The sequence below is a fragment of the Nicotiana tomentosiformis genome, chromosome 7 (genome assembly GCF_000390325.3).
Source record: "Nicotiana tomentosiformis chromosome 7, ASM39032v3, whole genome shotgun sequence".
Lineage (NCBI taxonomy): Eukaryota > Viridiplantae > Streptophyta > Magnoliopsida > Solanales > Solanaceae > Nicotiana > Nicotiana tomentosiformis.
Window position 1 is genome coordinate 57,432,946 of NC_090818.1, and position 13,185 is coordinate 57,446,130.

Below are 13,185 nucleotides of genomic sequence, written 5' to 3' on the forward strand. Positions count from 1 at the left end.
GACTGTGACTGTTACTCTGAGAGGATGCATTTATTTCATTATTACTGCACTTCAACTGTTATATATCACTATTTTGGAAACGTTGGGAAAATATTATTTTCTGCTTCAGTCAAATTTGATATGAAATTACTATGTGGAGTTTTAAATGTGTCATGACCCGAAATTTTCTACTGACGGGACCGTGATGGCGCCTAACATTTTACTTGGTAGGCAAGCCAATTTTTTATTTTCATTCAGTAATTAACAATAATTAACTAAGATAAAATATAACAAGTGCGAAATATCATAAATCTGTATTAACTACTACCATCCGGATCTAGAGTCACAATTTATGAGTATTCTAGAATTTGCTACAAGTAATAGTCAGAAAGAAATACAACTGTCTGAATGAATGAAACAGTAGAATAGAAAAGATAGATAGGGACTTCAAGGTCTGTGAACGCCAACAGATCTACCTTGAGTCTCCGGACAACGGACCAATAGCAAAATCTCGATCAACCCGAGCCAGTATCAAAATCTGCACAGAAAGTGCAGAGTGCAGTATCAGTACAACCGACCCCATGTACTGGTAAGTGTCGAGCCTAACCTTGAAGAAGTAGTGACGAGGCTAAGGCAAGGCACCTACAAATTAACCTGTACAATTTAACAGTGTATATACAATTAACAGAAATGAAGAACTAAATAGGAAATGTCGGGAGGGGAACATACTGAGGGGAATACAAGATAAAGAACTAAACAGAATGATCACCGGAGCAGTCAATATACCATGAATCAACAGGAATAGTGAATACAGTAAGGAAACAAATGCACGGCATCACCTTTCATGCTTTTACTCTCAATCTCACCATAAAAATCAATAGAAACGACACGATATCACCCTTCGTGCATTAACTCTCATATCATGGCACGACATCACCCTTTGTGCATTAACACTCACAATATGGCAGGACATCACTCTTCGTGTATTAACACTCACAATATGACACGATATCACCCTTCGTGCATTAACACTCACAATATGGCACGACATCACCCTTCGTGCGTTAACACTCTCCCTTACCACAATGCAATGCATAAATATCAACAGGGATATAGAATAGCAAGTACAAACCTTACATCAATATTTGGTTCCATAACATCAATCTCAACTTTGAAATAAAAACTCAATTATCACCAAAAAATCCGTAAACATGATGAGAATGATAAATTGAACAACACTAGTATAACACATCGCAATTAGGCATAGGGTTGAGACAATATAAGAAAAACTGAGAAACATGGAAAACAGGTAAATTAGTGGCGGATAAGTACTCGTTACCTCACATATACGCCGCTCACATGAATTTCACTTAGCAAGTAATCTAAGGTTCCTAATTCCCTCAAGTCAGGGCTAGACACAACACTTACCTTGCTCCGAAGGCCACTTAATTCTCAATCACTGCTTTTTCTTTGGAATTCACCTCCAAACCACTCTTATCTATTCAAATATGACTCAATAATATCAAATATTGCTAAAGGAATCAATTACTTGCATAAATTTAGATTTCCTAAATTTTCCTCCAAAAAGTCAAAAATCGACCCCGGGCCTGCTTGATCAAAACCCGAGGTTCGGACCAAAATCCATTTACCCATTCACCCCGAGCCTGAATATATAATTGGTTTTGGAATCCGACCTCAAATTGAGGTCTAAATCCCCAAATTTCTGAAATCCCTAGTTTCTACCCAAAACCCCTAATTCTACCGTGAAAACCTTAGATTTTTGGTTGAAGTCTTGTAAAAATGTAGTGAAAGATTGAAAGAAACTAGTTTAGAATCACTTACCCATGATTTGGGGAAGAGATGGTCTTCAGAAAATCGCCTCTTGTGTTTTAGGTCTTGAAAATTTGGGAAATGAATGAAAATTCCCGTCCAAAAGTCACTTTGTTCAGCTGCAGACGTCGCATTTGCGACCTGAGTTTCGCAAATGCAAAGCTCGCAATTGCGAAGGGGCTATCGTAATTGCGAAGCCTTCACAATCCTTATGCCCTTCGCAAATGCGAGGAAAGTGTTGCAATTGCGATCACTGATCTCGCAAATACGCACAAAAGATCGCATTTGTGATCCATACCCCTCCCAGACACCACTCGCAAATGCGAAGAAAAGTTCGCAATTGCGAACACAGGCTGGCCCAGCTTCTCTTCGCATTTGCGATGAGAAGTTCGCAAATGCGACCTCAACAGTGATCGCAAATGCCAACCCTGACCTCGCATTTGCGAGGTCTGAGACCTGCAACACAGTTGAAGCACACCAGTTATTTTTCTAAGTCCAAATCACTCCGTAGCCTATCCAAAACTCACTTGAGCCCTCGGGGCTCCAAACCAAACATGCACACAAGTCTAAAAACATCATACGAACTTGATCGCACGATAAAATCGCCAAAATAACACCTAGAACAACGAATTTAGCACCAAATCAAATAAAATTCTCAAGAACACTTTAAAATTCATATCTTCTCAACTGGACGTCCGAATCACGTCAAATCAACTCCGTTTCTCACCTAATTTCACATACAAGTCTTAAATATCATAATGAACTTGTATCGGACTCCGTAACCAAAATACGGACCCGATACTAACAATTCCAAATATCAATCAATTCTTAAAAATAAATAATTTTCAGACTTTTAATTTTCATCAAAAATATAAATCAAGCTAGGGACCTCCGAATTCAATCCCGGGCATACGCCCAGGTCCCATAATTCGATACTGACCTATCGGAATCATCAAAATACGGATCCGGGCTAGTTTACAAAAAATGTTGACCGAAGTCAACTAAAATTAATTTTTAAGATAAAAATTCTTATTTGCATTAATTTTCAACATAAAAGCTTTCCAGAAACCTGCCCGGACTACACACACAAATCGAGGAGGATAAAAATAAGATTTTAAGGCTTAAGAGTACAGATTCGAGATCTAAAATATAAAATGACCCTTTTGGGTCATCACAATCTCCACCTCTAAAACAACCATTCGTCCTCCAACGGACATAGAAAAGTATCTGGGCTGGTAAAAAGGTGGGGATATCTACTCTGCATATCGAATTCGAACTCCCAAGTAGCTGCCTCAATAGGCTGACCTCTCCACTGCACTCGAACTGAAGGGTAAATCTTTGATCTCAACTGGCGAACCTGCCGGTCTAGAATAGCCACCGGCTCCTCCTCGTAAATCAAATCCTTGTCCAATTGGACAGAGCTGAAATCTAAGACGTAGGACGGGTCACCATGATATTTCCGGAGCATAGACACATGGAACACCGGATGAACCACTGATAAACTAGGTGGCAATGCAAGCCTGTAGGCTACTTCATCCACCCTTTCAAGAATTTCAAAGTGTCTGATGTACCTAGGGCTCAACTTGTCCTTCTTTCCGAACCTCATTACACCTTTCATAGGTGAAACCCAGAGCAATATTCTTTCTCCAACCATGAATGCAATATCACAAACTTTATGGTCGGCATAACTCTTTTGCCTAGACTGAGCTGTGCGAAGTCGATCCTGAATAATCTTGACCTTATTCAAGGCATCCTGTACCAAATCGTACCCAACAACCGAGCCTCTCCCGGTTCAAACCAACCAACTGGCAATCGGCATCACCTTACATATAATGCCTCATATGGAGCCATCTGAATGCTCGGCTGGTAGCTATTATTATAAGCAAACTCCGCAAGTGGCAAGAAATGATCCCAAGAACCTCCAAAGTCTATAACACAAGCGCGGAATATATCTTCCAATATTTGAATAGTGCGCTCTGACTGTCTGTTTGTCTGTGGATGAAATATTGTACTCAACTCCATCCGCATGCCTAACTCACGCTATATAGCCCTCCAGAAATATGAGGTAAACTGCGTACCTTGGTCAGATATAATGGACACGGGAACACCGTGAAGACGGATGATCTCACGAATATAAATCTTTGCTAACCGCTCTGAGGAATAGGTAACTGCCACAGGAATGAAGTGCGCTGACTTAGTCAGCCTGTCCACAATGACCTAAACTGCATCGAACTTCCTTTGAGTCTGTGAAAGTCTAACATAAAGTCCATAGTGATACACTCCCACTTTCACTCAGGGATATCTAACCTCTAAAGTAAACCATCAGGTCTTTGATGCTCACACTTTACCTGCTGGCAATTTAGGCATCGAGCTACATAGGCAACTATGTCCTTCATCATTCGCCTCCACCAATAATGCTGCCTCAAGTCCTGATACATCTTGGCGGCGCCCAGGTGAATAGAATACCGGGAACTGTGGGACTCCTCAAGGATCAACCCATGAAGTCCATCCACATTAGGCACACAAATACGACCCTGTATCCTCGAAACTCCGTCATCTCCAATATTAACCTGCTTGGCACCACCGTGCCATACTGTGTCTCTAAGGACAAGTAAACGAGGATCGTCATCCTGTCGATCTCTGATGCGCTCAAATAAAGAAGACCGAGCAACTATACAAGCTAGAACGCGGCTGGGCTCAGAAACATCTAACCTCACGAACTGGTTGGCCAATGCCTGAACATCCAATGAAAGCGATCTCTCACCAACTGGAATATATGCAAGGCTACCCATACTGACTGACTTTCTACTCAAAGCATCGGCCACCGCATTGGCCTTCCCGGGATGATATAATATGGTGATATCATAGTCTTTCATTAGCTCCAGCCACCTCCTCTACCTCAAATTGAGTTCCTTCTGCTTGAACAAATACTGCAAGCTCCGATGATCAGTGAATACCTCACATAGCACGCCGTAAAGGTAGTGCCACCAAATTTTCAGCGTGAACAATAGCTGCCAGCTCTAGATCATGAACATGGTAATTCTTCTCGTGAACCTTCAGCTACCGTGAAGCATATGCAATAACTTTGCCACCCTGCATCAACACCGCAATCAGAACAATACGAGATGCGTCACAATATACTGTATAAGATCCTGAACCTGTGGGTAACACCAATACCGGTGCCGTAGTCAAGGTTGTCTTGAGATTCTGAAAGCTCGCTTCACACTCGTCTGACCACCTGAACGGGGCACCCTTCTAGGTTAATCTGGTCAACGGCGCTGCTATGGATGAAAACCCCTCCACAAATCGACGGTAATAGCCCGCCAAACCCAAGAAACTACGGATCTCTATAGCTGATGTCAGTCTAGGCCAGTTCTGAACTGCCTCAATCTTTTTAGGATCCACCTGAATACCCTTTGCTGATACAACGTGACACAAGAAAGTAACTGAACTCAACCAAAACTCGCATTTTGAGAACTTAGCATATAACTGGCTGTCTTTCAAAGTCTGAAGAACGATCCGAAGGTGCTGTTTATGCTCCTCTTGACTGCGGGAGTAGATCAAGATATTATCAATAAATACAACCACAAAGAAATCCAAGTAGGGTTTGAACACCCGGTTCATCAAATCCATGAATGCTGCTGGGGCATTTGTCAGCCCAAATGACATCACTAGAAACTCATATTTTCCATACCGAGTCCTAAAAGCTATCTAAGGAACATCGGATGCCCTAATCCTCAACTGATGGTAGCTAGATCTCAAATCAATCTTTGAAAATACCTTGGCACCCTGAAGATGATCAAATAAATCATCAATCCTCGGCAATGGATATTTGTACTTGATGGTGACTTTGTTCAACTGCCGATAATTTATACGCATCCTCATCGATCCATCTTTGTTCTTCACAAATAACACAGGTGCACCCCAGGGCGAGACACTAGGTCTAATGAAGCCCTTATCAAGAAAATCTTGCAACTGCTCCTTCAATTCTTTCAACTCTGGCTGGGCCATGCGATATGGCAAAATGGAAATAGGCTGAGTGCCCGGAGCCAAATCAATGCAAAAATCAATATCCCTGTCGGGTGGCATTCCCGTCAGGTCTGCAGAAAACACCTCTGGAAACTCACGAACAACCAACACCAAATATATGGAAGGAACCTCCGCACTAGAATCACAGACATAAGCCCAATAAGCTAGACACCCCTTCTCGACCATATGCCGAGCCTTCATATAAGAGATAACCATGCTAGCAAAATGGCCAAGATTCCCTCTCCATTCTAATCGAGGCAACCCCTGCAAGGCTAATGCCTGAAGGGAAGCTACTCAAGGCCTCAAACTGCCGAACGACGCGCTGGAGCTCAAAATGAACGTTCTGGTCATTACAATATTATTATAAAAGTACAAATACAATATTAGTAGACCAAAATAGCCCTAAAATAATTAAACGGAAGAACTCATAGGGAAATGACATAACTACAATAACCTATTTTTTGGACTACAATACCATCTATACTAGCTTTTAATATTTAAGATTTTAAAATTAATAAATAATTATTTATTAAATTCTTATTAAAAATATTAAGGAAGGTTTAATAAAATCAATTTCATAAGAATCCTCTGTATTGGTAATACATTATCACTACATAATGTCCAATACCAAGAACAATAAAAGTAATATTAAATGGACTTCATAAAGAGTTGAAATTGAGAAACATATATCCCACGATAATATATTTTTATAATATATTTGAATGATTTTTACTCAAATAAAATTTTTTAATCAATTTTTCATGTAATATGGATGTAACGACCCGGCCGGTTATTTTGAGAATGTAAGTCCCGTTCGGCGGTGCATGGACCTGAGCAGCTTCGTATTATGTGTATTGACTTGTGTTCATGGTTGAATTCAGTTACCGGATGATTCAGAGTGATTTGGGATACTTGGTCCATAAAATAGAAGTTTAAGTCTTAGGATTTTGACTGACAGGAGAAGGGGATAGAAAAGAGTCAAATTCTGGGGGCAACGGAGATGGTATAGACTAAACTTATAAGTTTAAATTAGGAATGATAATGTGATAACAGAGACAAGGGGATTAAAAAAGTTTTCCCAATCCTTCACTTCCAAAAGCTTTAATTCAATTCAATCGTCTTTAAAGTCGGCATATGCTAAGGTTAAGTTATCAGATGACCAAATGCAATTCTTACAAAAATGGTTATTTTCGGAGCATGGAAGTCACGGTTAAGGGAATGTTTCTCTTTCTAAATTCTCCCTAAAAGAGCACGTAGCAACTATATCACATCAATTGTCACAAGTTGGTTCCTAAAGGGTGTTCATTTGTTCACACTTAGTCTATGTTGCAGCTTCATTACTTGGCACTCATGGTGGATCTTAGTTATTATTTGTAGGTAAAGACTTGGAGACTCAAGAATAAACACGTTAAAACATTAGAAAGATATATCAACATGTTTAAAACATCAGAAGAAACATAAGAAGAGTGTAACAGATCTCATAAGAACCTATACCTGGGGCCTGACGATAGGAAAGTCCAAATGACCATCTAAATCTATCACCACCTTAGCTTGAAAATAGTCTTTTTCCCCTTTATGTGTCTTGACCGAAAGGGTAATATAGAAAATGAAGCTACGACAGCCCCCTCCATTCACCTTCAAAATATCATCAACCTCCCAACAGGTGCTCTAAAACCAGTACAAAGGTAAATTTCTTAGTTACCAAGAAGAAGAAAAAGGAAAAAAGAGCTGACAAGACAAATGAAAGTGTGGCTCGAGCTTACATTAGTATCATTGTATTTCTTAAGTGCCTTTTCCGCATAACCCTTCAACATGACGAGATTCTCAGGATCGGTCAAGTAGTACGGCATTGGGAAAACTGTAACCATCAGGCTAGGTCCTGGATAGTCTTTAATATCAAATCCTTAACAAAGTACACGCAACAAATTCACGGTTAAGGGAATGTTTCTCTTTCTAAATTCTCCCTAAAAGAGCACGTAGCAACTATATAAAAATAATTGTGACAAGTTGACCTCCAAATAATTGATCCATATAATTGCAAAAGTTTTTCCATGCAAGTTTTTCAAGAATATATTATGCAATTGTTAATAATATTGATGACTTATATTTCCCTGATTCATGAAGGATGCTTATGTAATTGGGGGGGGGGGGGGAGGGAGGAATTGAATGACAATTTCAAACAAGGGATAAATTAGGTACCTCGCTCTCCCTGATCTGTTGGAGGTACTTGTCCCAAACAGCTTCATCAATCTCTTCTTCTGAATCATACCCATCAATATACTGAGCTTTTACGGGACTGGACATACCATCCTCATCACCGGCGGAAGTCGAAGTCTTGCAATCGACCTCTTCACCAAGTTTCTGTTTAGCGTCAGAGAAATCTCCGCTACGAACCCCTGGCTACTGACGAGGAAGCAACGTTCTGAGGTATTGTAGGTGGCGGCGATTCATGAATCATGTCACTTCTCTTGGCAAACCCTACAATCACCCAATTCGGATCACAAAGCGCTACAGCCTACCCGGAATTTATGAGAAGTCCTTTCGTTCAGAGGGATTAGGTTTTTGTTGGAGGCCCGCATCTGGTTTAAAGGTCTCAAATGAGACGACATGTGTCACTTTTGCTTTTGAAGTTTTTTCGGCCTCGTTAAAATTATATAATTTTAACAACTCAAATAAAATAAACTTAAGATATGCAAAATAAAACTCGGTATTTATCCTCAAAATCGAATAACAATTAAATTTGTAAGTGATTTTAAGTATACGTGAATTAACTTGACACAAAACGATAAATTAAATTGTAATTGAAATAAACAATGATAAAGTAAATTCAAACCACACGAATTGAACAGTTACAGTCTTGGGATGTTAGCCACCCTCGAACTAGATGCACTACGACCGGTATCAAGATACAGCTTAAATAAGAACTTAAAGAGAGAAATAATGTATTGCTTTGGAATGTGTGTTACAATGTCTTAAATGAATTATTAGACCCCCTTTGTATAGTGGGGGAGTCCTACTTTAGGTACAATTCTATAAAAGGTAAAAATCTCTTGATTTGTTGATTGTTGATTCCTTATTGATACGTGTCGAGACTCCCGCCATAATATCCGATCGGTCATATATATTTTGGTCTTCTGTTGGTTACGCTATCAATGTTTCTTCGAGCTCGTTCGGGGTCAGGGTCGATTCCGGGATCACATACTCAATGTTCTCGAAGACAGGCATTCTGACCTCGGGTTCTAGTCCGGTGGGACTTGGAATCGATCTTCAGTCCCTCATGTTTCGAGCCCCGATCTACCATGTCGTAGACGAGCCCGATTTCGACTGTATACAGATAGTCCCCTCATTTTTCGGAGTGTAGACGACGAGAAACGATATGAGCTTCCGATTCTCACTTCGATACCCTGCGACAGAAACGACAAAATAAATGAAACGTCACATCAGTCAAGTCTTAATGGTATTAAATGCTTGTCAGTTGCCGTTCGGCCACTCCTGGATGCGAACCGTTGTTTGAAAACTATAAGTACCCCTTTCTTTATTCATTCAAACTTTACATCCAAACCCTCTACCCTTGTTCCTTAGAAATCTCTATACTTTTTGGCACTTATATCCTGGTTTTGTGAGATCTTTTGTGAGAACTTTTACTCGTCTCCATCCCAAACCATCAAGTGTACTCCTTTAATTTCCTCTTTTTCCTTTTTTTCCCTCCATTTTAAAAGAAATGGCGAAGACTTCAAAAATCGGTTCCCAAAAAGAAACTCCTTCTACATCACGGGCGGTTGTCGATGAGACCGTTTCGCGTACCGCTGTCGAGGAACCAGTAGCGAAAACCCCCCTTGAACACGTTCATCCGTAGCGTCAGAGAAATCTCCGCTACGAACCCCTGCTACTGACGAGGAAGCAACGTTCTGAGGTATTGTCGGTGGCGGCGGTTCACGAATCATGTCACTTCTCTTGGCAAACCCTACAATCACCCAATTCGGATCACAAAGCGCTACAGCCTACCCGGAATTTATGAGAAGTCCTTTTGTTCAGAGGGATTAGGTTTTTGTTGGAGGCCCGCATCTGGTTTAAAGGTCTCAAATGAGACGACATGTGTCACTTTTGCTTTAGAAGTTTTTTCGGCCTCGTTTAAATTATATTTTAACAACTCAAATATAATGGTATTAATTCAACCACTCAAATAAAATAAACTCAAGATATGCAAAATAAAACTCCTTACCCTCAAAATCGGATAACAATTAAATTTGTAAGTGATTTTAAGTATACGTGAATTAACTTGACACAAAATGATAAATTAAATTGCAATTGAAATAAATAATGATAAAGTAAATTCAAACCACACGAATTGAATAGTTACAATCTTGGGAGGTTAGCCACCCTCGAATTGGATGCACTACGACCGGTATCAAGATACAACTTAAATAAGAACTTAAAGAGAAAAATAATGTATTGCTTTGGAATGTGTGTTACAATGTCTTAAACGAATTATCAGACCCCCTTTATATAGTAAGGGAGTCATACTTTAGGTATAATTCTATAAAAGGTAAAAATCTCTTGATTTGCTGATTGCCGATTCCTTATTGATACGTGTCGAGACTCCCGCTGTAATATTCGACCGGTCACGGATATTTTGATCTTATGTTGGTTATGCTAACAATGTTTCTTCGAGCTCGTTCGGGGTCAGGGTCGATTCCGGGATCACAGACTCAATGTTCTCGAAGACATACATTCTGACCTCGGGTTCTGGTCCGGTGGGACTTGGGATCGATCTTCAGTCCCTCATGTTCCGAGCCCCTACCTACCATGTCGTAGACGAGCCCCATTTCGACCGTATATAGATAGTCCCCTAATTTTTCGGAGTGTAGACGACGAGAAACGATATGAGCTTCCGATTCTCACTTCGATACTCCGCGACAGAAATGACAAAATAAACAAAATGTTACATCAATCAAGTCTTAATGGTATTAAATGCTTGTCAATTGTCGGTCGGCCACTCCTGGATGCGAACCGTCTTTTGAAAACTATAAGTACTCCTTTCTTTATTCATTCAAACTTTACATCCAAACCCTCTACCCTTGTTCCTTAGAAATCTCTATACTTTTTGGCACTTATATCCTGGTTTTGTGAGATCTTTTGTGAGAAATTTTGCTCGTCTTCATCCCAAACCATCAAGTGTACTCCTTTAACTTCCTCTTTTTCTTTTTTTCCCCTCCATTTTAAAATAAATGGCGAAGACTTCAAAAATCGTTCCCCAAAAAGAAACTCCTCTACATCGCGGGCGGTTATCGAGGAGACCGTTCCGCTGTCGAGGAACCAGTAGCGGAACCCCCCTTTTCCATCCCTGGTGGATGCTCAGTAACCGTCGATTTCAAGGTTGAAAAACCTTCCTCCTTACCAGGCCGGTGTGAGGAGGTCTCGAGATACGTATGCTCGATCACTTAATAAATCCTCCCCACGATAAAAAAGGATTGCAATTGGGTTGACAAGCACTTTGTGGTTCCTAGACCCAATGAAGATATCACCACCCACGTCGAGGGATACTTAAGTGTTTACACTTATCCCTTTACACTAGGTCCATTAGATCCGGTCATCATCGACTTCTGCAAAAGATACAAGGTATGCCTCGGTCAAATTCACCCTTCTTTCTAGAGGATCCTGATCCTTCTTCAGTTCTTCATGAGCAAGATCAATGGATGCTCGTTCACCATCGACCACCTCATGCGCCTATACAGTCCCCGACTCTTTCGGGGGGACTGATCAAGCTCTCGCGTCGGGCTAGTAAAGCCTCGTTCTCGAGTATCGATGAAGATCGGGATCGAGGCTGTCTAGGTTATTTTGTCAGAGTAAGGACCTAGGACTTGATCCCAGCTGAGCACATGTCGTTACTCGAGAAGTGGAATATAAAACGTAAGTAAAACCTCATTTTAAAAAAAATTATTTCTCTTTTTTCCTTCATTCTTCCTTGTGGTCCGGCCCTTCCCCTGACCCCGCGTATAGCGGGAGTTTAGTGCATCGGATTTCCCTTTTTTTATTTTTTTATCGGTGCTTTGTGGTGGTGCATGTGTCGCTCAGGTCCCGAATGCAGTCCCTCGACTCAAGGAATGGGTCGAGGGCATCGTGTCACAAAGGCCATATTCTGAGCGCACATGGCGCGAACTCTCGAAGGGCCGGTGGAAGGCCCGTTCTCATGGTGATATTCCTTTCCCGGGTGAGTAATAATTGGGTTTCTTTTGTGTCGCTAAATTCTTGTTTGCTTTGTTTCCCTTTGTAGGTTTATCCAAGGACGTCACACAAAGGCCTCCATCCGGTAAAGAGGATTGCCCCGTCGAGTCCCCTGCTCTGAGACAGGGTGATGAGAAGAAAAGGAAAATGGCTCTGAATTCTCCGAACTCAGAAAAAAGAAACCAAGGAGAAGGCTGGTGCGCAAATCCAAAGAAAGTGCCAGCGCCCGAGCGCTCTCATCGGACTCACTCCACCGGCTGAGGGACGAGTCCGAAGAAGAAGAAGAGTTTGATCTGGTGGACCGAGAGTCATTTCACGAGGGGCAAGGGGCCTCCGAACTAGAGAGAGGTGAAACTGAATTGCCTCAATTTAGGGAGGTCGATGAGGGGGTCGTGGTCGAGGCTTCCGAACCAGAGAAAGGCAAGGCCGTTTTACCTCAAGTTAGGGAGGCCGACAAGGAGGTCGTGGCTGGGGCTTCTCGGGGCAATGCCCCGAAGGATGCACTCGGTGTGATAGACCTCTCCGAGTCCCCTTCGTTTACTAAGTCCATGTATAACGAGGCTCAGATGATGAAAGGACGTCCCAACAAGAGGGCCCAAAGAGCGGAAGACACCCTTCGCAACTTTTTTGACAACGTGGATTCTACCACCACAGAGGACGTCAACGGATTGGGTCACTTAGAGGTGCAGATTAAGAGTCCATCTTCAGGAGCAAGCGGGCCTTCCTCAAGTCCGAAACTAGTCAACCGGTTCCCATCTTCGAGTGTGAATCCTGACCGGAAGCGATCGATCATTATCTCTATTTCAAAGTATGCTCGGTTTTCTATGTCCCCGTAGGGGTGGCTAGTTACGTTCGATGCCCGGTGACCGGGGAATACCAAACCAAGATAAATGAGGTGGACGACCTGCATGTTTAACGAAGCATAACATGGGTTAAACCGGGTAACTTCAGATGCCTCTTCATGACTTCTAATTAGTACTTAGAATAATTTGTAGATAATCATAACTTTTTTATTTGTGTTTGTAAGCCTCGGTGCTTCATCACGAGACTTTTCTCCAATATCGAGAAGAGCTAAACCAGTATGAGGCCGAGATTTGAGGGCTCACTGAGAAGAGAGATGCT

The 13,185-nt window shown here is 41.5% G+C and overlaps 1 long non-coding RNA gene across 3 annotated transcripts; it reads right to left on the minus strand.

The window, feature by feature from the left end:
- Nucleotides 1-267: 267 nt before the first annotated feature.
- LOC104110091 (uncharacterized) lies at nucleotides 268-8,421 on the minus strand. 3 transcript variants are annotated; one of them, XR_011409745.1, is made up of 5 exons: nucleotides 8,038-8,421; nucleotides 7,602-7,741; nucleotides 7,333-7,506; nucleotides 587-633; nucleotides 268-517 (listed from the first exon to the last, which is right to left on the minus strand). It is a non-coding gene; the product is annotated as an uncharacterized lncRNA (long non-coding RNA). The 3 variants fall into 3 exon arrangements; XR_011409743.1 differs by having other exon boundaries at nucleotides 268-633; nucleotides 8,038-8,419; XR_011409744.1 differs by lacking the exon at nucleotides 587-633 and having other exon boundaries at nucleotides 8,038-8,418.
- Between the last annotated feature and the right edge of the window lie 4,764 nt (nucleotides 8,422-13,185).